The sequence below is a fragment of the Eurosta solidaginis genome, chromosome 5, assembly GCF_040869045.1.
Source record: "Eurosta solidaginis isolate ZX-2024a chromosome 5, ASM4086904v1, whole genome shotgun sequence".
Taxonomy (NCBI): Eukaryota; Metazoa; Arthropoda; class Insecta; order Diptera; family Tephritidae; genus Eurosta; species Eurosta solidaginis.
Window position 1 is genome coordinate 180,540,548 of NC_090323.1, and position 26,107 is coordinate 180,566,654.

The following is a 26,107-nucleotide window of genomic DNA, read 5'->3' on the forward strand; positions in this document are numbered from 1 at the left end:
TGTATGAATATATGTTTTTGTATATGTGTGAATATATGTTTGTACCGCAGGGGCCATTATAGCTTTTTAAGATGTATGAGGTAAAAACGAAAGTATATGACCCTTTGACCCCTTTAATAATTTCATCTACAGATTTTTCAAATCTTATTTAGAGACTAAAGTAGCCAGCAGACTTGGGTCTGCCCAAATTTGTGTGCCTATATTTAAAAACTTAGCCTCACTTTCGCTGTTTGCTATGTGTTTCATTTTCTTTCACTCTGTCATTTATTTTGCTTCCCACCCCTACCCCTACTCCGCATTCCCACCTCCACCATGTAAACATATTTCTACTTCCAAACACAGTCCTACTTCCACTATACCTCAAATTCCCTTTCCCACTTCGAGTTTTAGACCCACCCCTACTACAACTCCTTCTCATACTCCCATTACCCCTCCCTATATTACCACAATTTCCTCATATATCTCTATACCAAATATAAACTTATCTCAGTGCTTCATATGGCTGACCGATTTCATTATCTTTGTTTGTATAGCCTTTACGAAACTATATGAGACTAGCCCATTTTTCAAAAAGCTCCCATTTTTGAAAACTCTTTTATTTAGAAAAGGTCGATCGCTGGTCCACTTCCAGGAAAGAAATATATCTCAACATACTAGTGATGAAAGTATCCTTATACCGAATTTCAAGCGAATCGCACCATAAATTAGATATTTTTGATACATTACTAATTCTTCAATTTTAAATCTAAACCATCCTCTGACCCGTTTGAACACTCACAAAATTTCATCAAAATCCGTTCAGTAGTTTAGGAAGAGTTCAGTGACATACACACGTACGCGAAGCAATATTTATCTAATATATAAAATTCTTATATCACGGTGTAAGAGGCTTAACTCCTCCGAAACGGCTGAGCCGATTCTCATGAAATTTTGTGAGCATATTGGGCAGGTCTGAGAATCGGCCAACGTCTACCTTTTTTTCGCTACGTGCCTAGGGTCTTGAGATCAAAACGTGGACCCCGGTACCCCTAGATTTTGTTTTACATTATAGGTATCAAATTTAAGCTGTTGAAGTATGCTTTAGTACAGAGTAAGTTTTACACCACTGTTTGACTACGGCCTCGATATATAGGCCAAATATGCACCCGGAGACGGACTGGGATTAGGATTAGGACTGGGACTGGGACTGAGACTGAGACTCGGATTGGGACTGGGACTGAGACTCGTAATGGGACTGGAACAAAATACATACCACCCTATGGGACTAGTAATAAGAGATGAAGAAGAAGGAGAAAAACTTGAGACAAGAGAAAAGAGAGAAGGAGACTGAGAAAGAGATAGAGTGAGACGAAGATGGAGATGAAGCGAAAAAGACGGAGGGACGAGTGAATAAAAAGATTGGGAAAAAGTGTAGAGGGGTAGGACGGAGTTAGACGGAAAAGCTTAATAAAGTGTATGCAGATAGGGCAAATTTAGGGCAGAACAACGTCTGCCGGGTCTGCTAGTATATATATATAGATATCTAGTATATAAATTCTACAAAAGAGAATACAAAGAAGCTGTAAATTAAATGCCAACTTTACTTGATCCAATTTATATTGTTGACGATGTTTTGATGGTATGTTGATATGTTCGAAATGATTACGTTTCAATCTATTATCCCTTTCTGGCAATTGAAAGCTCTAAATATGCAAGTTAAAGCAAACGTGATTAATATTAATTTGGTAAAAAAATGTATAATTGTTAGTTGATTATTGAATTTGTTGTCACACTGAATCACATCTAATTGATTTATAATGCTGTCGTTATGGACGTTAGCATACGCAGCTTATAAATACCTATCACACAACAATAAGGGCTATATTGTGTGGGAGCCTGGAAGGGAAATTCTTCCAAGCCACCCGCCCGAACTATTCAAGGCAGTAAGTATGTGACTTTTAACTGACACAAAATACTGAAAGGTTCGTGAATTTCATAATTTTATCTACAGATGCTTCATAAAACTGGTCAAAAGTGCCTAGATGGTCTATAGGGGACGATAACCATAATCTCACTAAGTCAAACAGGGCTGTTCACCATTCCTGTTGTTAATTTCACAAAGAATAAAACACCGAGCATCGGCCTGTGACTCCGTAATAGCGGTAAGTTTTTAAGTTTCAATCTACTACAATGGCAAGAAACAAATGGCGCTGGTTACTAGGACATGTTTCTGAATTTCCCTTCTTCTCCAGCTAGCTTCTCGGGAGCCGGGTATTGAAGTTGAATTCCCAACATTCATACCAATAAAAGGTGGATGCGAGTAGTTAACTCAGCCATATGAATGCCCCGTTGCTCGCTTTGCAAATCGTCTCTAAGTGTTGCCTTTTTGTTGCTATTCCTTTTATTCGCCATTTGGGTACATACTAATTCTGTATGCTATTTAATCCTTGACCTTGATTTCACCTAATCAACGCAGTTTTATGTCTGGCAGATCGACTGTAACTAATCTAGCAGTATTTTCTGCATTCTGTATTTCATCGTTTAATAGATCAAAAGTTGATACCATCTATACCGATTTTTCGAGGGCTTTTGACAAAGTCAACCATTTATTACTAATATCCAAACTTGCTGGTTTGGGCTTCCATGCTATTATGCTATCTTGTGTGAGGTCTTTCTTGGCAGACCGTAGCTGTGTTTTTGTGGTTGAAGGTATCTGTTCACGGTCGTTCAATACCACCTCTGGTGTACCCCGAGGGAGTGTGCTGGGACCCTTATTATTGCTTATATTTATTAATGACATACGTCATTTTTTCAGGTATACTAAAATCTTACTGTATGCTGATGATTTGAAGATTTTTGTGTCAATCACGACTCAATCTGAGTCCACTTTGCTCGAAGTCGATCTTGATTTTTTTCACTCCTTGGCAGTGATATGACAAATACTCCCAACGTATTTCTGCCATGTAAAGCTTCTCAGTGAAAATTAATCTGCCTTACAGATGCCGTTCGAAGTCGGCATAAAACATACAGCTCCCGTCCCGCAAATTTGTAGGAAAAATTAAAGAGCAAAGTTGGAAGAGAAGCTCGCCCTTAAATATCTTTGGAGGCCATGCGTCTTGTATCTATTTATTGATCTAACAAACATACAAACATATAACGGCATCTGAACTATCTACATATGTATATACTTCAATTTTATCGCGCATTGTGCACGTTTGACAATAAGCCAATATTAACTAAACAAATTAGCATAAAATAACGTGATTTTATCACCACATCAACTCATCATAATTGATTCTGAATATGATCTAAATGTGCTAATATTTATCTGATGTCTGAAATGGAAGTAAAAATATTCAAACACATAAACAAACAATCGTGTGCCGGTTTTTATCACTTCACAAAAAAAAAATAATAAATAGAACTTAAAGCATATTTAGCATACAAAAAAGCTCGAAATACGCTTTATTTTGATTTATCCAATGATGTGAGTTTAGCATTTTTAATATGTTATTTTTAACACGAAAAATAATATTGATTTTGCACTACTTTTTTCAAATAAAACTGAGATGTACTAAGCATTTTTTGTATATCTATAGTCGTAAATTAGATTACAATGTGCTGAGTTGAGGTGAATTCTTGCAGGCGTTTGCTACGTCCGGCTGAGGCTATCGAAAAAGCTCCGGCAGTCAAAAGAACGTGTACAGGGTGGGGTGACACAAGGGAGTGTTTTTTCTGCTCTATTTTCAGCTGTGATAGGTACACTCGTTTGGTGCGTAATGGTAAATTAGTCAGTCGAGCCATGTGAATTAGGTGCCAGCCTTGTCAAAACGAAGATTGCTTCCTCTCTTGATGGATGAGCACCGTTGATAGTTTCTTATCTTATATCTCAAAATTCTACGGGACATAAATCGGTTGCCTTGTACTGCTGTTGAGTAGGCATGAGCTGAAACCTCCACAAATCTGCAAGTTCCAACGTAGTTATAGCATACTGTTCCGAAGATGGTCGGACTTGCACTTTAATGGTGCTAGTTTACGCAACATACCAGACCGATATCCGGCAAAAGACCATCATTATGAAAAATACTCATCAAGTCAATCGAAGAGTGACTTCGTCGGTACAAAAAGTAGCAGAGGTTGCAACTATGACATCTTACCAAGATCCGTGTACTGTTTTCACGCGATATTAGGCAAGCCGCCATTTCTCTATGGGGTTTGAAACTACTGAAACGCACTGACACGGAGAGCAATACCAAAATATTGGGGTATTTGCAGCGAATAGCTAATGTCTGTTATATATGTATGTTGATCAAGCTTCGTGATGTCGGATATGCGCATCTTTTCTTCGGTCTCTCAAGCAGTCTTTCGATTTTCGTTTTTATCGCAGGCAAGGTAGGCTAGGTTGAACTGGCCCGTCAAACAATACCACTTAAAATCTAAATATGTCTACAGTGTTAACAGAATTTGTTTGGCGAACACACAAAGAGCCCTAATTAGCTACCAGGACTTATGTTATAGAATAACTCCGTCCTATTGTCAACTACCAGAAGTTTTTTTTAGCTAGCTTAATTACTGGCTCGAGATTTGCCAACTCTTCCGCCGAGAGGAGGATATGAACACAGAACGTACTCAACCATTCCTTTCTGCACCTCATACATCTGCTGGTACTGACTCGACCTAACTTATAAGCATGTGACGCCAGAAAGCAGTGTCCAGTTAATATGTCCATCGCGAGACTTAAGTTCACTCTCTTCACGCTGTGAGTCTAATATTGTAGGACTTGCAAATAATCTGAGAAAATTTGGCAGCCCGGCGCTTCTGTCCACGTCTTTCCTACTTGATGGATGAAATGAAACTGCTGCCTCCTTTCGATTTTTCCCAAACGGATTGGGCCGTATATTTTCGATTCGACGAGTATTAGATCCGCCTAATTAATATGCCTTTTCGTTACCTTTTATCTTTTTATGACCTGGGACCCAGCATAAACGTACGATTCTGACTAAGCGAAGTTTTTCCAATGCTTCTTTGCATACCGAGACACCTCTTGATGAAATACTGTGTAAGATTTTTGCCTTAAAGATGCTGCAGTAATCTGGCAGCGTGGAAGATCTACTACTTTCTGCATCGACACAGTAAAGAGCCGAGCCGACCTCTTCCCTTAATTAAGAGCCCTCGGTATATGAGTATTTAGCATTTTCAGCACCTTGGCAACAACTATTCAACTCAATTGTTGGCGACTTGCTTCACCTGGTTATTCCACCATGAGGCAGGGCAGGAAAATATCTTGGATTTTAAATTTTTAGAAGTGAATAACCAATCTTCAGTACTTCTTAAAGAGCTTGGAAAACAAGGCCATAATCAAATATTCAGATTCCACTAAATAACATTTCTTAAAAAAGGTAGGGTGACTGCTAAAACCGTTTGAAGTAAATGCATCAAGTTGTTAAATTGGGCAAAGCACTGTTAACACAACAAGAGCTAATTCTATTCGCAAGCGCCGCGTAACCAGCTTTTTGATATAAAACGAAAAAGAAGTCCCATATCTGTTATTGGAGAGAAGAGCAGAGGTTCAAACAAAATAATAAGGTGTGAGCAGTAAAGTAAGGCGTGTTAAGAATTTTCCCTACATTAATAATGCGATTTGTTTATCTTGGTTTTGCCAAAATGCAATAAATTGATTCAACGTCAATAATTTATGTTATTTTTTTTGGTTTTTTGATCATGTGAGTATAAATAAATTCTTATCTTTTCGCAGGTTGATTCTGCAACGGGTGAAGTTTTATCGCAAAATTGTGTTGCTAATAAAATGGTATAATCATATGTACATACGTGAATGCTATCGCTTTGTCTAGCAATTGATTTTTGTGATTGTGAATTATCTAACAAAATTACGTCAATAAAAATGGCCATCAACCAAAAATGCGACGAGTCTTAAATCTTTATATGTAAATAACAAAATTATTTGCTGTAGCAGTTTTTATAAGCTTAGTTTTTTGTTTGCCACATGGTTGCCAATTTGATCCATTTGGACCAAAAATGGCCCTTTCAAACCCCATTGGTCCGCTGATCCGTTTTTTCCAATTTTGTTCCTTTTTAGGCTGTAATCAAGATTGTTTGTTTTCAATGAGGAAAAAATGTTCCACACCTTCATTAACCTTTATATAATTTATCTCAATGGGTTTCTTACAAAAAACTTCCTGTCATCAAAATGTGTTGGAGTTTGAAGCAAGCCAATTTTCGTTAATTATTGATGAAACAAATAAATAAAAAAAGATTCAAGGTTCGATTCGAGCTGAAGGCCAGAACAATAATTTTTTTCTAATGACAATTATTGTTATTTTTTAATTTTTCTAATTTTGAAAAATTGTATTTTGTTTTTGGAATAGTAAGTAGAAAATTTTTCAGACAACCTGCCATAGCTGCACAGATAGATCCATTTCGAAGGGTGCTAAGCCTTCATCATCAGTACGCTTTAGGTACGCTGCGCTAACCATTTAGCTATACAGCGTAGGGGTGCGGATTCGACTCCCACTCCCGGGAGAAAAGGCTTTGAAGAGATTTACAAGGTATAATCGAAACAGCTGTCGCCTTGTCCGTCCTGATATCACGTTGTTTAAATTTTTCCCAAATTATTAAATAAATTATAAAATTAAAAAATTGCTTCAAATAAATGTTTTCATACATTAAAAAAAAAAAAAAGCAATATGGCCAATCCCCGATTAAATCATACAAACAATAATTGTCATTAGAAAAAAAATTATTGTTCTGGCTTTCAGCTCGAATCGAACCTTGAATCATTTATCAATAGGCCGATAAAAACAAAAACAATTGTAAATGAAAAAAATGTAAGACGCGATAACCTCCGAAGAGATCTAAGGCCGAGCTTCTCTTCCAATTTGCGTCGTGCTTCTCTTGATTTTCCCTACAAATTGGCCGGACGGGACCTACATGTTTTATGCCGACTCCTAACGGCATCTGCAAGGCAGATGAGTTTTCACTGAGAGCTTTTCATGGCAGAAATACACCCGGAGCGCTTGGCAAACACTGCCGAGGGGCGACCCCCCTTAGAAAAATTTTCTTCTAATTTAAAAACCTTATTTCTAAAATTTTGATGTTGATTTGCCCGCGGCGCGAACCCAGCGCATACGGTGTGGTAGGCGAAGCATGCTACCATCACACCACGGTGGCCGCCAAAACTGATGAATCAAGTGGTCAATTGGAAAATCCTGTTTTGGTGGCTAGATATTTACATCGGTTATAAAACACCTATCGTGATAGATTTTTATCACTCTTTGAGCTTAAAAAGAGTTGTTGCAAATGCACGTGCATCCCAAAAAAATTTGACGCAATTGTTCATTGATGAAGTCATTCTTGTATTGAAAACTTAATAAAAGAATTAGACTAATCTGTTTTATATTAAGTGCACTTACCACTGTTTTATGTTCAAGTTATGCGTGCAAGTAAACGATAGGTAGTGAGAGTTTGTGAAACAATATATCGACATACCAAAAAAAAGCAACCCGTAAAAAGTAAAGCAGGAATATTTTTGGAAAGCGATAACTTAAAAAATGCTCAACGTAGATCTGATATAAACGCTTTGTGCCAAATTATTCCCGTTGGAGAGCAGAACCCCAGAAACTTTATTTATAACTAATTTCTCGTACCATGTCAAATATAATTTCGACCATTACTACACAGTTCAAACTTTTAAGAATTTTCAGTAGTAAATCTGAGAACTGTGGCTAGATTCAATTAATGTGAGTTTTGAAGTATGCATTTTTCTCCAACACAAATAATATGGAAAAATGTACATTTCAAAACTCGCACTTACTTAGTCTAGGCCATAGATAACAAAATTGAAGCGTGAGGGTGCACTGGTAAAAAAAAATAATTGGGGCACCCAGCTATTGGAAATAGTTTTTTTTTTAACTTTTAAACTGATTTTATAATAAAATTGATACAACCCAGCTATTGAGAAATTTAGTTTAAAAATAAGATGTAAATAAAACAGAACTATCTTGGCTTGCGGCAGGGGTTTTCCTCTAAGGTTTTTCGTTAAAACAATTACTAATATAAGGCTTTTTGTTAGAATGAAAGTGTGTGTGACTTTGCACTTTACCACACACTGAAATTAAAGATTTTACAAAGAATTCGACACATTCGTGAATTGCCAAATTTTTTGTAAGCCAACTGAAACTACAAAAATGGTCCACTTCTTTGAGATTTGTTCCTTTTTTCGATGAATTTTGGTTCAAAATAAAAACATGGTGTGGCAACCGTGGTAGCAAAGCAAATTATATGCTCTATTTTATATAAAATCTATCTCTCTCTCTCTGAAGAGAGAAGACTTAAGGCTCACGATGGGCATGCTGACAGGACACTGCCTTCTGGCGTCACATGTTTATAAGTTACGCTCATCAGTAACAGCTAGTGCAGGAAGTGTGAGCTGCAGGAAGAAACAGTTGAGCACGTTCTGTGTGCGTGTGTTGCGCTCGCCAGGTCAAGGCTCCAGCTATTAGAAGCGGCAGAGTTGCCAGATATCGAAGGTGTGATTAAGCTAGGTCCATGAAAACTTCTACTATTCGCCAAGAGGACGGAGTTACTCTATAACATATGTCCTGGCACCTGATTGGTGTTCTTCAGTTTGGTCGTCAAACAAATTCTGGTAACACTATGGACACATTTAGTCTATGTGAGATCTTTATTGGCCAGTCAGTTCAACCTAATCTATATACACTGATATATCATGTCAATATATGAATACGCAATATTTTTATGACTTCCAAAAATAAAAAAACAGATTCGTTTAGATGAATGTTCCAAAGGCAAGATATTCATTCTTAATTCTAACTAAATTTCAACTTTGAGCTGCGTGGAAATTAAATATATCAAAAATTTAATTTTGCTGCAGTCCGACAGATCCGATTAAGATTTATGAAGTTTATAATTTATTGAAAAAAAAAATAAAAATTAAAAACGAAGATTAGATCTCTTCCATAATTGTGATTGATGCTGCTATTGTATTAGTAGTGCTTGGTTTCGACCACTCACAATCTGTCATGAAATTCCTCTAATGAGAGTCCAAGGAAACAATCAGTTTGTACTAGGGTATGCTGGTTTGTGACAATGAAGCAAAAACTGCCTGTTCAGCATTTCGTTGTGCTTTTTAATGTTTAGCTCTTTGAACCTGCTATGTAGGTGGCGTTCAGAGGTCATAAAGAGACATCCTGTGGCAGTTCTGGGTGATGTTATCAACGTCATTGGAAATAGGTATAATTCAGATATTAAATATATTTGTGACTAGTATATCCGACAGACTTTGTTCTTATTCTATTCTACGTTATCTTCTATATTTCTTATTCTCCGCTACACCATATCCCATTTATTTTCACTACCACTCCCAATCCCGCACCCACGCACACACCCACCCTTTTTTAGCTCCCATTTCTTCCCTCTACGCGTCTCACGTCAATTTCCTAAACCAAATATTGAATACATGTTTCAAGTAATATCAGAAATAAATCGTAACACACAACAATTCATTTATATATGTGACCAGGTCGATGAAAAGGTGGCTTATGACTCAAAAAAAAAAAAAACAGCTGTTAACAACTGTTTCTCGCAATTTCTTTTTTGAGTCATAAACCACCTTTTCATAGACCGGGTCACATATATAAAGATGTATGTTTATGTATTGGAAAGATTTTTCGACATAAATATCTTGTAAAATTTGTCTCGGTTTCGACATTGTGCCATTTTCAGTGTTATTTTTCATTTATTATTAGTATTAAGCATTAATGATATTACCCTAAGTTAGGTATTTAATATAACCGAAACTGTGCAGATGTCTTTTATACAACCACGATCGTAACCACCGTGATTGTAACCATAACCGTAAAGACGACCGTAACCATAACCATAGCCATACAGTTGACCATACCGTTAAAGTATTCGTAATCATTACCATTATCAACACATATACTGTAACCATAACCATAATTGTAACCGTAATCACAACCATAACTCTACACATAGACCGCAGTCGTGATTTTCATTAACAACCGTAACCCTATTTTTTGCCCGACCCGAACATTAAGGCATATCTTAAAAAGTAATTGTAATTGTAACATATCTAACGAATGTGAAATATTTTACCGTTAAATATTTTTTTTTTTCTTTTTTTATTTAATAATTTGTGAAAAATTTAAACAACGTGACATCAGGACGGACAATGCGACAGTTATTGCGATTATAGCTTGTAAATCTCTTCAAAGCCTTTTCTCCCGGGAGTGGGATTCGAACCCGCACTCCTACAATGGCTGAACTATTACAAACATATTCAGTGACGTCATGCCTTAGTTGTTGTAGCTTCCTTGCATTTTATTTTCTATTTCGTCCTTGTTTTCGCTTTGTCAGTTTCTACATGCTTACAGCATAGTTTCTGTAATTTTCCTCAGCATTACTCTTTCCAACCTTGTCCTATTTGTTTCCAACTCATTTCTGTAAAAGGAACTCCAACCGTAGCTATAGCTGTAATTATTACTGTAACTATAAATGAACTTAATGGAAAATTTCTCTTTGTCTTCAGCTCTTCTGCAGCAACACCACAATCCGAAACAACATCATCATCATTATGATAGTACTTCTTATTTTATCCTACTTTCTGTTACATTTCTTTCTTTTTTCTCCTTTACTCCGTTTTCCATTTTCCCCTTCGTTTCTTTTTCCAGTTACCCTTCTGGATACGCTTTGATTTTTGCTTTTGCTTTTATTTTTACTTCTAGCTTCATTTTCACTTTTACTGTTGCTTCCAGTTTTTTTTTACCTTTATTTTTATTTTTGCTTTTACCTTAACTTTAACTTTTAATTTTACTTTTACTTTTGCTTTTATTTTTAATTTTAATTTTAATTTTACTTTTTCTTTTATTTTAATTTTACATATACTTTTACTTTTACTCATTCTTTTACTTTTACTTTTTCTTTTACTTTTACTTTTTATTTTACTTTTACTTTTACTTTTACTTTTTTTTTCTTTTACTTTTACTTTTATTTATAGTTTATGCTTTTATTTTTGCTTTTGCTTTTATTTTACTTCTACTTCAATTTTGACTTTTACTTTTGCTTCTAGTTTTTCTTTTACTTTTATTTTTACTTTTACTTTGACGTTTACTTTTACTTTTCTTTTACTTTTACTTATACTTTTCTTTTTCTTTTACTTTTAGTTTTAGTTTTAGTTTTACTTTTACTTTTAGTTTTACATTTATTTATACTTGTCTTTTACTTTTAGTTTTACTTTACTTTTACTTTTAGTTTTAGTTTTACTTTTACTTTTACTTTTACTTTTAGTTTTACATTTATTTATACTTGTCTTTTACTTTTAGTTTTACTTTACTTTTACATGACCTTTAACATGACCTTTACTTCTACTTTTTCTTTTACTTTTCATTTTACTTTTACCTTTACTTTTCTTTTACTTTTTCTTTTACTTTACCTAACCACAGACTCTACCGCAGCCGGGTCTTTTATCAGCAACCAAAAAATCATCTTCACCTAACCTTTTATTTTCGCTCACTTCACATTTTGTTCCCACTTCCCTTTCTCTCAGTATTAAATACCGTTCCTCTTTCTTTACCTTTTTATACCCAGCTATACTTGTACACAGGGTATTATAACTTTGATTGGATAACGGTTGGTTGTACAGGTATAAGGGAATCGAGATAGATATAGACTTCCATATATCAAAATCATCAGTATCGAAAAAAATAATTTGATTGAGCCATGTTCGTCCGTCCGTTAACACGATAACTTGAGTAAATATTGAGATAAGTTCAGCAAATTTGGAACACGAGCTTATCTGGATCCAGAATAGATTGGTATTGAAAATGAGCGAAATCGAATGATAAACACGCCCACATTTTATATATATAACATTTTGTAAAACACAAAAAACCTAATTATTTAGAACCTAATTATTTAGAACCTAATTATTTAGAATGTTGAAATTTGACGTGTGGACTGATATTGAGGCTCTTGATAAAAATTTCGCCGCCTCTTGTCATAAAATCAATTTTACAAATATTAATCATACATCAAAAATCGTTAAACCTATCGTAACAAAATTTGGTAGAGAAGTTTCTTTTATTATAAGGAATGATTTGAAGAAAAATTAACGAAATCGGTTAAGGCCCACACCCACTTTTATATAAAAGATTTTTAAAAGGGTCGTGGACGAATAACATAAGCTATATCTTTGCAAAAAAAAAATATTTATATCAATGGTATTTCATTTTCCAAGTGAATTTATAACAATAAATAGGAAAAACTTCACATTTTAAAAATGAGTGTGGCACCCCTTTTATAACTAAGTAATTTTCTATGTTTCGGGAGCCATAACTCGAAGAAGAATTTGTTCCGAACCATATGAATATGTATTATTGCGCAGCCTTGTAACACTATTAAGCACACAAAACATACAACAACAGCCCTTCAAGTGTACAGCTGCGTATTTAGTGTTCGATTTCACCCGAACTTAGACTTCCGTGTTACTTCTATTTTCAAATCCTAAATCATTTTAAATCAAAATCCTTTTCTGGTGCTAGTCTTTTTTTATACCCAGCTGTACTTGTACAAACTGTATTATAGCTTTGATTAGATAAGAAATAGAGATAGATATAGATTTCTTTATATCAAAATCATCAGTATCGACAAATAAATAAAATTTGATTAATCCATGTCCGTCCGTCCGTCTGTCCATCCGTCAGTCCTTTAACCCGATAACTAGAGCAAATATTGAGATATATTCATCAAATTCTGTATACAAGCTCATCTGAAACCAGAATAGATTGGTATGGAAAATGAGTGAAATTGGATCATAACCACGCCCACTTTTTCGATATCGAAAACTTAGAAGAATGGAATAAATTAGATAATTCAAAAACGAATACAGCAAAACTAATGAAATTTGTTATGTGGATTAGTTTTATGACGAAAAACATAAATTTTAAAGAGTTTAGAATATGGGCGTATCACCACCCACATTTGGAAGAAGAAAATTTGGAAGTTTAACAAGCCGTGAATCAAAAGCCGTTAAAGATATTATATTGAAATTTGGTAGAGACGCTATCCTTGCCAAATTACATAGACTGAGTGAAGATGATCAAAATCGGTTAAAGACCACGGCCACTTTACTTAAAGGTCTTACAAAGCAGTACTATTAACCACACAAAGCAAAAAAACAGCGTTTCATGAGCATCGTTGGCTGTGTAATATTCGATTGCACCCGCATTAATATACTTCCTTACTTGTTTTTACTTTCACTTTTAAATTTAATTTCTACATTTACTTTTACTTTTATCCTTCTCCTTTACTCTGTGCTAGAAAATTACATTCCCACAAAAATCTCCATAAAAATCATTTGTTTATAAAATAACGTAAGTACATTCAAATACAAGAGTTCACGTTTTTCGGTTTTTATTTTTTTTAACACCACCCGTTTAACTTTAAAAGTAACGCTTAACACACAGATATATATATTTTTTGTTTCTTCTTTCATCATTACATAACTCTTTCCTAAGTGAAGCGTGAATTTGCACCTATCAGTATGTGGGATTTTCTAGAAATTCGGTAATTGCATGCAATGAAGTAGAAAATCGTTTGGATGTTTATTAAGCTTTAACATATTTATTTGTCTTAAATTTTATTATATGCGAAGTTCATTAAGCGATAGAAAACATCCAAGGTGATGAAATTGTATGAAGCAATATTGGTTTTTGTTCTTACAGGGTTGTATAAAAGGTATGGTAGTAAATTAATTTTCAAGAATAAATGTGTTATTGCAAAGAAATTAATATTTTCAATATACCTTTGAAGGCATGCTGATATAGAAAGTGCTCTGCATATGCTATTGCCTAGAAACTTAAATAAGGGCATCGACATTGACATCAAAGACCTTCTGGCTTTTTAATAAGCAATCATTAAATGAAAAGGGGTAACGCTACTTTATGTAGTTGCTAATAATTTAGAGCACATTTATTCTTAACATATAATATTCCTCCTGTTACAGCTTAAAATTTGTCCAAATTTCACTCATGTCCGAAAATTTTATGGAAAAAGAAAAAAGTCCGAAATATTGTGCCGAATATTAGTGACACTAAGTGATACTCCCATCACTAATCGGATACTAAGTAAATAAAACCAAAACAACAATGAAGCAAGCTGCTACACTTGTATTTACGTAAACGAATAAATTATTAAGTATGTCTATACATATGTAGGTACACGCAGCAGAGAAGAGATGCACAAACACATGCAGATATCTTATCTGAGATGCTTCCAAAAGTATGCAATTGTAATTGTGGAAGTGTCGCCCACAAATACACGCATATGAGAAGTTATATACGTGCATCTATAGGTATAATTATATGGCGGTAACTAAGTAAATTCTGGAAGCGCCTAGAAAATGCCACGAGGAAATCACAGAGTATAAAAGCACCAGCGATAGAGGCGCTAGAAGTAGTTTCAGTTAAGCACGCGATCTGTCGGGTAATAGATCAGTTTCATTTGAGCTATCAATCAGTTTGGTTACTAAGCAAGCTATTCTTTGCAAAGTATAAGTGTTATTGTGAAGTACTTTAATAAAGGACATTTTTCCATTACTCAATATTGGAGTTATTTATTCGACAGTTTAGCGATACGAACGTTCGCAGAAGATTGCAAATAAGGGGAATTGCAGTCAATTCGTTACAACACAAAAAGTTTCACTTAAAAGACAACGTTTTGTACCTTTCGAAAAATGTTCCAAAAACTTTCTTTCAACTTGTCAATGACCACAATTTTCCGATCAGATAGTCAAGAACAGAATGATACCAGTACTGACGAGTATTGACTAAGACCTATGCGGGTTAGGGGGTCAGAATATACCCCCGGTAGATATGCCTGTCGTAAGAGGCAACTAAAATACCAGATTCAAGGGGCTGTGTAGCGCAACCCTTCAGGTTGTCAGCGCAATATATAGCTTCTACAAACCCAATTGTCAAACTCATCTATCCGCGGCGAATTCTGTTCCACTAACAGACGAGGCTCTGGCGACCCTAAATTTCTCATGAAATTGGGGTTGGGGAGCGAGGGGATGACCTGAAGGATGACGAGATGGTCGGGCTAGCACCTTAATAGTGCTGTGGTACCGGAGCTTACCGGGTCTGTATCCGGCAAAGGACCATCACATCGATAACACTCCCCAAAGCCTTCGGGGGGCAACTTTATCGCTACAACAACAACAGTACTGAGTAAGTAGTATCGATACTTTTCCAAAAAATACTCAGGTATTTCGTACTCGATGCTTTTTTCCAAGTACTGAGTATAGTGTATATATTTTACCTCGATATTTTTCCCCGATACTTTGCCAAATGCCGATGGTCTACTTGCTTAATATCAACAAAGTTAAGTCCATTAACAGCATAACTTGAGATCGTCGACGATGCGGTAAAAGCTCCCTAATTAATTTGAACCAACTTTTTGATAATGGTGGAATTTAACACGATTTCTGCATATGGTGGTTAAAGTACGTGTTTATTGGCCAGAATCGCTAGCTCCAAAAAAATTATGAAAATCTACTAACTACATAAAATTTCAATACATTTTACCTTGTCGTGCAATAGAGGTTTTTCATTCTACTGTGAAATTGTACCTAGAATCCAGAGCCGTGATAAAATCCTCAAACTTCTCACCGGTAGCACTTGGAATAAAGATAAAGAGATACTCATTACCATTTACAGAGTAATTGTATGTCCGCTTGTAGGCTACGCGTCGCAGATATGGTCGCCGAACCTAATGGCTACTCACTGGAAGAAAATACAGGCGTGTCAAAACACCGCTCTCAGAACCGATACAGACTGTATTCTTATATCCCCAGAGCACCACCTGCATAGTGGGACGAAAGTACTCACCATTAGGGTGAAAAATGAAATGCTGGACAAACAGTTTCTGTTGAACACATACAAAGCCTAGCATCCCATAAGACATCTAATTAAATGACTCAATTCATCAGGGTCTTAAGAAGTCATCCCCGCAAGCATTGTCAGGAAATACGGCACCTGATATTCAATTCGTATGTAGAAGGAAAAGACAGAAATGTCTTCATTGATATCTACAAAAGGGCAACTGCCCTTTTTTGGATGGGCCGAAGCAATGTTACAACAACCACAACCAGTAGAGATTCTATCTAGTTAATCTCTCCCCAAAACCATGCCATGAAAAAATTCTTGACGCGATTTATCTCGGAGGAGACTTTTCTTCCAATTAGCTTCGTGTTACACATTTCATGGCACCTGCAAGGCAGCTGAATTGTCACTGGGAAGCTTTTCATGAAAGAAATACATACGAACTGCTTGCAAAACCACAGCCGAGGTAGCCCCTCTTTTAGAAAATCTTTTTTGTAACTGAAAACCTTTTTTTTAATGCCCAAAGTCGATCTAAAGTCTTTTAAATCATTTAATGCGTTTTTTCTCTTTAAATGTATCCCTAAAATATATGTCAGAGCACATAAATGGGTATATAATATTCGTTTTCATCTAAACATAAACTTCCTTACTTGTTTTCTATTAAACTCAAAACATACGATCTCATTTAAAAATAGTTCCTTCACTTTTAGTAAAAGTTTCAAAGTGCTCTCTTGGATCGAGTAAACTCGATACCTTTTACTGAGTATGATTACTGATATCGATACTTTGATCCGAGTATTTTATATCAGTACTAGTGTCGACACTTTTATCACTATCAGTTTTATCACTATAAAGGAATACGATGTTGAATGCTTAGTACCGTTACAGCACTCAATTCCGGTATCGCTCTACGAGTATCGAATAAAATAATATAATATAAAGAGAGAGAGAGAAAAGATACTGAATTGAAAAGAACATGTTTAGCTCAATAATGCATCTTGAAATGTAGGTCTCAATATTTCCGTGGATGAGTAAGACGCATGTTCGAAAATATTGCCAAGGGCTCTGACTAATAAGTGCGCTCATGATAAAAGTATCTCAAATTTTGTAAACCAGGAACATATGAAAATCAGGTATAAGAATGATAAAAGAGTTCAACCATCGCAGGAGTACGAATTCGAAAAAATCTTTCAAGATCTGACAGCTGTTTAACTCCTACTTGTTGGAGTCTTAGCCTGACAAGGTATTAAATAAATAAACAAATGTAAGGCGCGACAACCTCCGAAGAGATTTTAGGCCGAGCTTCTCTTCCAATTTGCATCGTGATCCCAATTAGTTTTTCCTAAATATTGGCGGGAGGGGACCTACTTGTTTTATGCCGACTCCGAACGGCATCTGCGAGGCCGATGAGTTTTCACTTCGGAGTGCTTGCCAAACACTGCCGAGGGCCGACCCCGCTTAGAAAAATTTTCTTCTAATTGAAAAACCTTATTTCTAAAATTTTGATGTTGACTTGTTTTGAACTATTGTTGCTGTAAAACATCTGCCGCTTTATATTTTAACGCCCGCCCCCATTTTCTGCTCAATGAACTTACCTGTTATCGCTTGGTTTAAATAGATACATGTTGGGTCTCGGGACCGTGTACCACCGATTCCTAGCTTTCATATTACAAGCCTCCCAGATACTCTTCCGTGATTTCATGACATTGTTCTACGTTACCAATAATCTCATTGACATTAAATTTACCCCGTCAGATCCAACTGTACCTTTTCAGATGACAAGAAAACAGTTTTCGTTAAAAGTAGCTTTCGCTATGACAATTAATAAAGCACAAAGGCAAAGCCCAGCCGGTTAGTGGGTCAGAATATACCGGCGGCAGGTATGCCTGTCGTAAAAGGCGACTAAAATGCCAGATTAAAGGGGCTATGTAGTGCAACCCTTTCAGGTTGTCAGTGCAATATATAGCTTATCCAAACCCAACTGTCAACCTCACCCATCCGTGGCGAATCGTGTTTCACTAACAGACGAGGCTTCTGGCAGCCCCAAGCTCCCCATGGAACTTGGGTGTGGGGAGGGAGGGATGGCCTGAAGGTTTAATATGGCCATATAAATAGTTTCCGAGATGGTCAGACTAGCACCTTAATGGTGCTATGTTACCGGAGCTTATCGAATCTGTATCCGGCTAAGAACCATCACTTCGATAACACTCCCCAAAGTCTTCGGGGAGTAACCTTATCGCTACAACAACAACAACAACAACAACCTTTGACACAACTAGCTTATATTTGCCAAGCCCTGTATTTTCACACGGGCAATTATATGTAGCTTTTTCTAGAGTAAGGCGATTTGAGGATATTACCCTTTCAGTGCAAGAATCACTCAAACAAAAAATATGAAATGATTTTATTTTCACGTCTAATATTGTATTCAAAGAAGTATTGTAAAAATATTTCAATACGTAGCCAGAATCTTTAATATCAATGTGTAAATAGCTATAATATGAGTATATGGGAAAGATTAATTTATATATTTTCATAACTCGCAACTATGTTTTGTATTTTGTTGCGAAAGATGCGCACGTATCCGGCTAGTAATCTTTTATTTAATATCTTCAATGTGCAGACAGACGTCGAACTCTAGATGGAAATTTATTACTCATACGCCATGGCCAACGTCTTACCTGTAAAATCTATTTAAGTTTATATCCAAATGTAAATACTTTTGATTAGTACTGAAAAATATGAATGCCTATTAATTAAAAATCTGTCTAGATAAGAAATTTGATCTTAAAATTTTCTCTTAAACCAAAAATTAAACATTGCTATTGCTACTAAACATTTAAAAGAGTTTTGACTAGTGTAAAATATGTAATACAATTTTCTTGAAGCATTATCGCAACAATGAAAATTCAACAAAAGTATATGACGACAAAACTCCTAAATTAAAATCCGACCACAGAGCCCAGTTGAAACCGAGGACAAGTGTTTGTTGAAAGCCTGCGAAGAAGAAGAAAGGCATGTGGATGAAGAGTTTGGGCAGATCTCTGAATGATGGAAATGCATGGCAACCTACATAGTAGCTAAAGCAGCGGGCATACTTGAGTTTATTATGAAGTACAAATGACAAACTCAAGCGCACATTTTAATTTTGTTCCACCACGGATGTTAACTGCTTGTCTGCAAAGCTAATCAAGTGCAACATAGAGCAAACCATGTTTGATTTTATGCCCGTTGGGCATTTGATGTTTAGCGTTACGAGGGGAAACTTGCCTGCATTGCACAGTGAACTCAGCTGGTAAATAAACTCAGAACAAACAGGCATTAATATATGCCTGCTTAAGCCTAAGCACATAAAATTAACAGACATCTTTTAATTCATCCAAAGGTGACCTTCCAAAAGTTATCTGCCCTTTCTTCATCGGTGTTGGATTATATTCTATTATGAAGCTGTGGTGCATGTTTTATTTCAACATGCCGCTGGCCAGAGCTTTTGTTAAGCGTTGACGTTTACGTCGCTGAAGATATGCTCATGCAAAAGATGTTGAAGTATTCCTTGTACGAATTTTTAATTTATTTATTGTATGCATATTAGATATCCCGTGTAAGCCTTGCAGAAACCTGTGTTTTTTTATATTTGAGAGCTTCTTGAAGCATCAGTTGAATACTTTTCTTAACAAAAAGATATGAAAAGATGTAACATAATATGATGTGGTGATGATCAATTAACGTTGTATGATATGTAATAACTTTTGAATTTTATATAATAACAAGTAAGGAAGGTTAAGTTCGGGTGTAACCGAACATTATATACTCAGTTGAGAGCTATGGTGACAACATAAGGGAAAATAACCATGTAAGAAAATGAACCGAGGGAAACCCTTGAATGTGTTTGTATGACATGTCTATCAAATGAAGGGCAAAGTCTATAGGTGGACGCCATTTAGGGATATCGCCATAAAAGTGGATCAGGGTTGACTCTATAATTTGTTTGTACGATATGGGTATCAAATGAAAGGCGTTAATGAGTATTTTAAAAGGGAGTAATCCTTAGTTCCATAGGTGGAGGCTGTTTCGAGATATCTCCATAAAGGTGGACCAGGGGTGACCCTTGAATTTGTTTGTACAATATGGGTATCAAACAAAAAGTGCTAATGAATATTTTAAAAGGGATTGATCCTTAGTTCCATAGGTGGGCGCCGTTTCGAGATATCGCCATAAAGGTGGACCAGGAGTGACCCTAGAATTTCTTTGTAAGATATGGATATCAAATTAAAGGTATTAATGAGGGTTTTAAAAGGGAGTGGTGGTAATTGTGTAGGTTGTCGCTTTTTCGAAATATCGCCATAAAGGTGGACCAGGGGTGACTCTAGAATGTGTTTGTACGATATTGGTATCAAATTAAAGGTATTAATGAGAGTTTTAAAAGGGAGTGGTGGTAGTTGTATATGTGAAGGCGTTCCCAGATATCGACCAAAATGTGGGCCAGGGTGACCCAGAACATCATCTGTTGGAGACCGCTAATTTATTTATATATATAATACCTGCAAAGATTTTAAGGGTTTTTTATTTCGCCCTGCAGAACTTTTTCATTTTCTTCCACTTAATATGGTAGGTGTCACAACCATTTTAAAAAGTTTTTTCTAAAGTTATATTTCGCGTCAATAAGCCAATTCAATTACCATGTTTCATCCCTTTTTTCGTATTTGGTATAGAATTATGGCATTTTTTCATTTTTCGTAATTTTCGATATCGAAAAAGTGGGCGTGGTCATAGTCGGATTTCGTTCATTTTTTATACCAAGATAAAGTGCGTTCAGGTAAGTACGTGAACTAAGTTCAGTAAAGATATGTCGATTTTTGCTGTAGTTATCGTATTAACGGCCATGCGGAGGGAAAGACGGACGACCGTGTATAAAAACTGGGCATGGCTTCAACCGATTTCGCCCAATTTCACAGAAAACAGTAACGTCATAAAATCTATGCCCCTACCAAATGTCAAAGGAATTGGTAAATTTTTGTTCGACTTATGGCATTAAAAGTATCCTAGACAAATTAAATGAAAAAGGGCGAAGCCACGCCCATTTTGAAATTTTCTTTTATTTTTGTATTTTGTTGCACCATATCATTACTGGAGTTGAATGTTGACATAATTTACTTATATACTGTAAAGATATTAAATTTTTTGTTAAAATTGTACTTTAAAAAAAATTTTTTTTTAAGTGGGCGTAGTCCTTGTCCGATTTTGCTAATTTTTATTAAGCGTACATATAGTAATGGGGGTAACGTTCCTGCCAAATTTCATCATTTCAATTCTACGTCATAAATTTAACTCTCCTACCAAATTTCATCGCTTTATCTGTCTTTGGTAATGAATTATTGCACTTTTTCGGCTTTTCGAAATTTTCGATATTGAAAAAGTGGGCGTGGTTATAGTCCGATATCGTTCATTTTAAATAGCGATCTGAGAGGAGTGCTCAGAAATCTACGTACCAAATTTCATAAAGATACCTCAAAATTTACTCAAGTTATCGTGTTAACGGACGGACAGACGGACATGGCTCAATCAATTTTTTTTTCGATCCTGATGATTTTGATATATGGAAGTCTATATCTATCTCGATTCCTTTATACCTGTACAACCAACCGTTATGCAATCAAACTTAATATACTCTGCGAGCTCTGCTCAACTGAGTATAATAATAAGGTATATGTAGCTTTTTGCATTAATGCGATTTTTGAAATATATTACAGTATGAACGTTGTTGCGTTATTGCACAAGATAGTTAACGTGAGTTGATGCACAAAGTCTTTGCGTGACATGAAGTTATGTGATTGGATATAGTTTTATGGTATGATATGGTAAGTATGGTGTAACATGTTATGTGTCATCACTTTTGCGTTGATATGATCTAATATGTTATGTATTGAAGTAGATTGGGTGTGAATGATATGATATTACCTGCTGTGATCTGATGTTGTAATCATATGCTATAATATACTCTGATAAGTTATTATGTGATCCCATATGCATTTTTTACAGCTTTTGCTTTCATCAATTACTTACGAAGTTTTCCTCATACTCTACTTTTTGTTTACCTCATTTTTTTTACTTTGTGCCCTTCTAAGGACTTGAACATGCAAATTTACTCCTTACCACTCAATAAGTTCAAGGATTTTTAGTAAAATCATGGAACTTTACTTTCAGTCCATTATGTTGTTTCTTGAACTTTTATCTTGCACGTATTTTTTATTTTACTCAGGACACTATTGGATAACTTCTTTAGACAACTTCCCGAAAATAGTGTGCTCCTTAAGAAAGGAAATGCACAACGATGTATATTGGAACGATTTTCCGTCATCCCTTGTCAAATTTGGTTTTGATACAAACCGGTTTCGGCGTTGTGCCATCATCAGTGTCGATTTTCGTTCTGCACAACTTTTTTCAGTCAGACGTTACGTCACAAAATTAACTTATTGGTTTGCATCACTTTTGATACACTGTAATACCGTTCAAAAATGCTCTCTCTAACAATTAGCGTCGTTTGAAAAGAAAGCTTTTCTATCCAGTAAGGTTCGAGTCCTAATATTGTACTCCTCAATTTTCTTCAGAAAATAATTTTAAGCCAAAACAATGTTTTCTGCCCCGTTTTAATCTATTTTAAAAATTGTGTACAATAGCAAAACAAATTATAAATGTTTGTACGTCTCATCGGAGATGACTGAATTGTTTTACCTGTTATACTCTCTATTTCAATTTAGCAAGCCCCCAACATTTAGCCCCCCACTTTCGTATCTCGGTATTGGTTCAGTATTTTTCTGGCTTGTTCTGCCTTTATGTACATACATATGTATGAGTAATTCGGACATCACAATCCGTTCGTATGTAAGATCATGCAATTAAATCTGTGCCGTCATTGAAAGTGAAAACAATTTTCAAATTTGTTGGAAAACAAATAAAAAAAAAATATGTTCTATATACTTTAAATCAATTGCGTGAATGCACACTATTGCCATTTGTTGGGGTGAAAACTTAGTTTAAATTTTAATTTTTTGCAGCAAATTTAATGTGCACATAACTCTATCATAAAGGGTCTTCATGTCTAGTGGAATCAGCAAGACACAAGATTCGTTAGTTTAATAAATGAACACAGCAGTTGATTTACGACTCACACAATAAGAATTCTTACCGCTACAGCACAGAGTTTGCTTTAGTTCATTAATTTTAAAATATTGCAGAAATGGATAGGCCAATTTTTTATTTTATATAGCTGTTTTTTTTTAGAACTAAATGTAAAAATTTGTTTAAGGAAGTTATAGTCCAATATATTCAGTAGTGTTCAAGATTATCTCTATCTAAAACCGAGAACCCATCTACTGCACAATGCCTCTTCCATTGCCTAAGTCTCACTGCCATTAGTTCCATGAAAATTTCGTTATCTTTCGTATTCGTAAGTCATTTTTGACAAAGTTAAGTTAAGTTAAATATGACCGTTATAAAAACAAATGCAAGGCGCGACATATTTCCGAAGAAAATTTGAGTCGAGCTTATCTTCCAACAAATTGGGGGCACGATACCTACATAGTTTGAGCACTCAGAAGCTTCTCTGAGCCGGCTGAGATCAGAAAAACTTTTTTCTAATGGAAAACACTCGTTTTGAAAATGTTTGATGTTTCTTTGCCTGGCAATCGATCTTGAGTGTGGTGATTCGTTCACACCATATATACATATATATAACCACACCACGGTGGCTGTCCATTAGTCCAACGTAAAAGTCACCCTATTCATAGTGAAATCAACAGCAAACACGACAAGCCGATTCGTTAGCCGAATAAGCGCAGGGAAGTTGATTTACTACTCACACAATAACAAGTCTTGCTACTACAGCTTCGAGTTTGCTTTCGTTGCTTATTTCATTCGAATCTGCGTATATTCTTTATTTTTTTTTTCAGCAGCTAACTTTACATATTAAGATCTATTCGAAAACCTAGAAAAGAATGGCATTAAGGTGAAACAATATTTTAAAGGCCACGTGTTCGTCAATTGCGTTCACCATAGAGCAGACTCTTTGCCATTTTAAAGACATACAAGACATAAAGATGGTACTGCAAAATCCGGAAGTGATTAGCCAGTTTGAAATCTAACCCATGTTCAATTTTCTATTGCTCTCGCAGAGAGACAACAACTTCCGTAACTTGGTCTTTCTGAGGAGGTAAATTTTGACGCAGTTTATTTGCACGGTCTCTACCTTTAAGCATGTTAGTAAGTGAATGCACCCTGCATAAATATTACTCATTAAAGGCGACCACAGCAGTGTGTTTGTGCCAGGCATGCTTAACCAACGAAACGATATCATTTCGTTACGATAATCAACGTTAATAAACGAAACGAAGTCATTTCGTTTCGTTTATTAACGTTAAGATCGTCAAATTAACGAAATGATTTCGTTTCGTTTTCTGCCATATCAAAACGAAATCAAATCGTTTATGTTGATTATTAATTTCAAACTATGCTGGCAAAGCTGATTGATGGCGGAGTCATTAAAGGTGAAAGCATTAGCCAAGCTGATTGCAACTTTTCTCATGAATTTTGACAGTACAAACATTTCTCAGAGTATTTTTGACATTACCACCAACGAATTACACAAACAAATTACATAGAGTTTGTGTGTGTATGTGCGCTCGTTGTTGCCACCTTACGGCTTCACCATGGCTATAGCATTGCCAGCACAATTCAAACATAAAGTATCACGTTTTTGTTAACGTTTTTAACGTTAACGAAAGCTTTTCGTTTCGGTTAAAAACGAGATACAATTTATCTTGATAATTTCTTTATCGATAATATTTCGAAGTGTTGCAACGGAAACGGTGGAAATTTTTTGATAAACGATTAGCTTAACGTTAAGGTGCATCCCTGGTTTGTGCCTTTTGTCGTTTTATTTGATCTTTGAATTTTTCACGCGCTGCACGCAAATAAAACTTATCTTTTAATTACATTTTTATATTTTAGCTTTTAACTGCTTGTTGTTTTTTTATCTTTCGGCTCTGCCCTTTATTTCACATAACTTTGTGTTGACAAAGTAGTGCATACAAAACTTTTAAGCAACTTACCACTAACTTGATAAGAGCTAAAAAAAATACCGTTTGTTCTGTTTTAATCCCGTACAGCATTGAATGAATGCATTGGCGGCGAAGAGCACAGCTGCTGTGCAAACAATTAAATCAGTACCACAAAAGCATCCAACTGAATTGTAACAAATGCAACACACGTAGAAACTGATGCAGAAGTCGTTTTTAATAGTCATTAAAAGCATGCCTTCTTTTTTTAAAAGTAAAAATTAATTTTTAATAAAAAATTTCTTTTTTTTTCTTTTGAATTTATAATAAATTTTTTTTTTAGCAAAAATTATTTCACACTTTTTATGTTGATTTTATATGCAAAAATATTTTTCAGAATTTTTCAAAAAATTTAATTTTTTATTTTATTTATTTTTTTTCACCTTTTATGGCACTCAATATCTAATCACGTACTTCTGTTCAATTGTTACTTAGTTTTTATTTCTCCGTTTATAGACCATTTCGAATTTTCCGACGAAACGTGTTAACACTGCGGCATTGCGTTTTGAACTGAATTTAAATTGTCTGCTTTAACTTTGTTAACACCATTTATTGCGCTTCACTTGTTGTTGCTGCTGCTGCACAGGCGAATGCTTCAAGCATGTTGCTTACAACATTCGTTCAAAGCACACCCCATAAAATTTGGTCCACCCATATTCATAGGCACCTAACATATTTCTTTCATTCATGTTTACTGTGAGTTTCGTGGAAGGATTGGCAAGAGTAATACATATATGTATATAATTTATAATTTTGTTATTTTAAATGACAAATAATTACCGTGTTTCAATGGCTTCGTTCACTTAAGATTTCAAAGCGTGCTTCTCAAGCAAGTTCGGTAGCAATTCTGTAGAAGCGAAAGCTTTTTCGTTACTAATAATGCTTCTAATTTTTGCCTATATACCAAGGACTATTCGAAAGTGAGGTGTTTAAATGAAATCAAGTATTTATAGAATACTTGAAAACTTACTTAATTGGCGCTTAACCGTTTAACCCTAAGCTCCTAATTTAAAAAAGTTACACAAATCCTAAAGTGATTCTCATATAGAGAAAAGTGCTTAAAAACATAGTTTCTGT

At 35.3% G+C, this 26,107-nt stretch overlaps 1 protein-coding gene across 1 annotated transcript in view; it reads right to left on the bottom strand.

The window, feature by feature from the left end:
• The window catches only part of LOC137253829 (RYamide receptor-like), a 102,162-nt gene extending 77,006 nt beyond the window's left edge, over window positions 1–25,156 (bottom strand). The window contains exon 1 of the mRNA XM_067791345.1: window positions 25,025–25,156. The gene's annotated coding sequence lies outside the window, so the exon portion shown is untranslated. The remainder of the gene's footprint in view (window positions 1–25,024) is intronic.
• Between the last annotated feature and the right edge of the window lie 951 nt (window positions 25,157–26,107).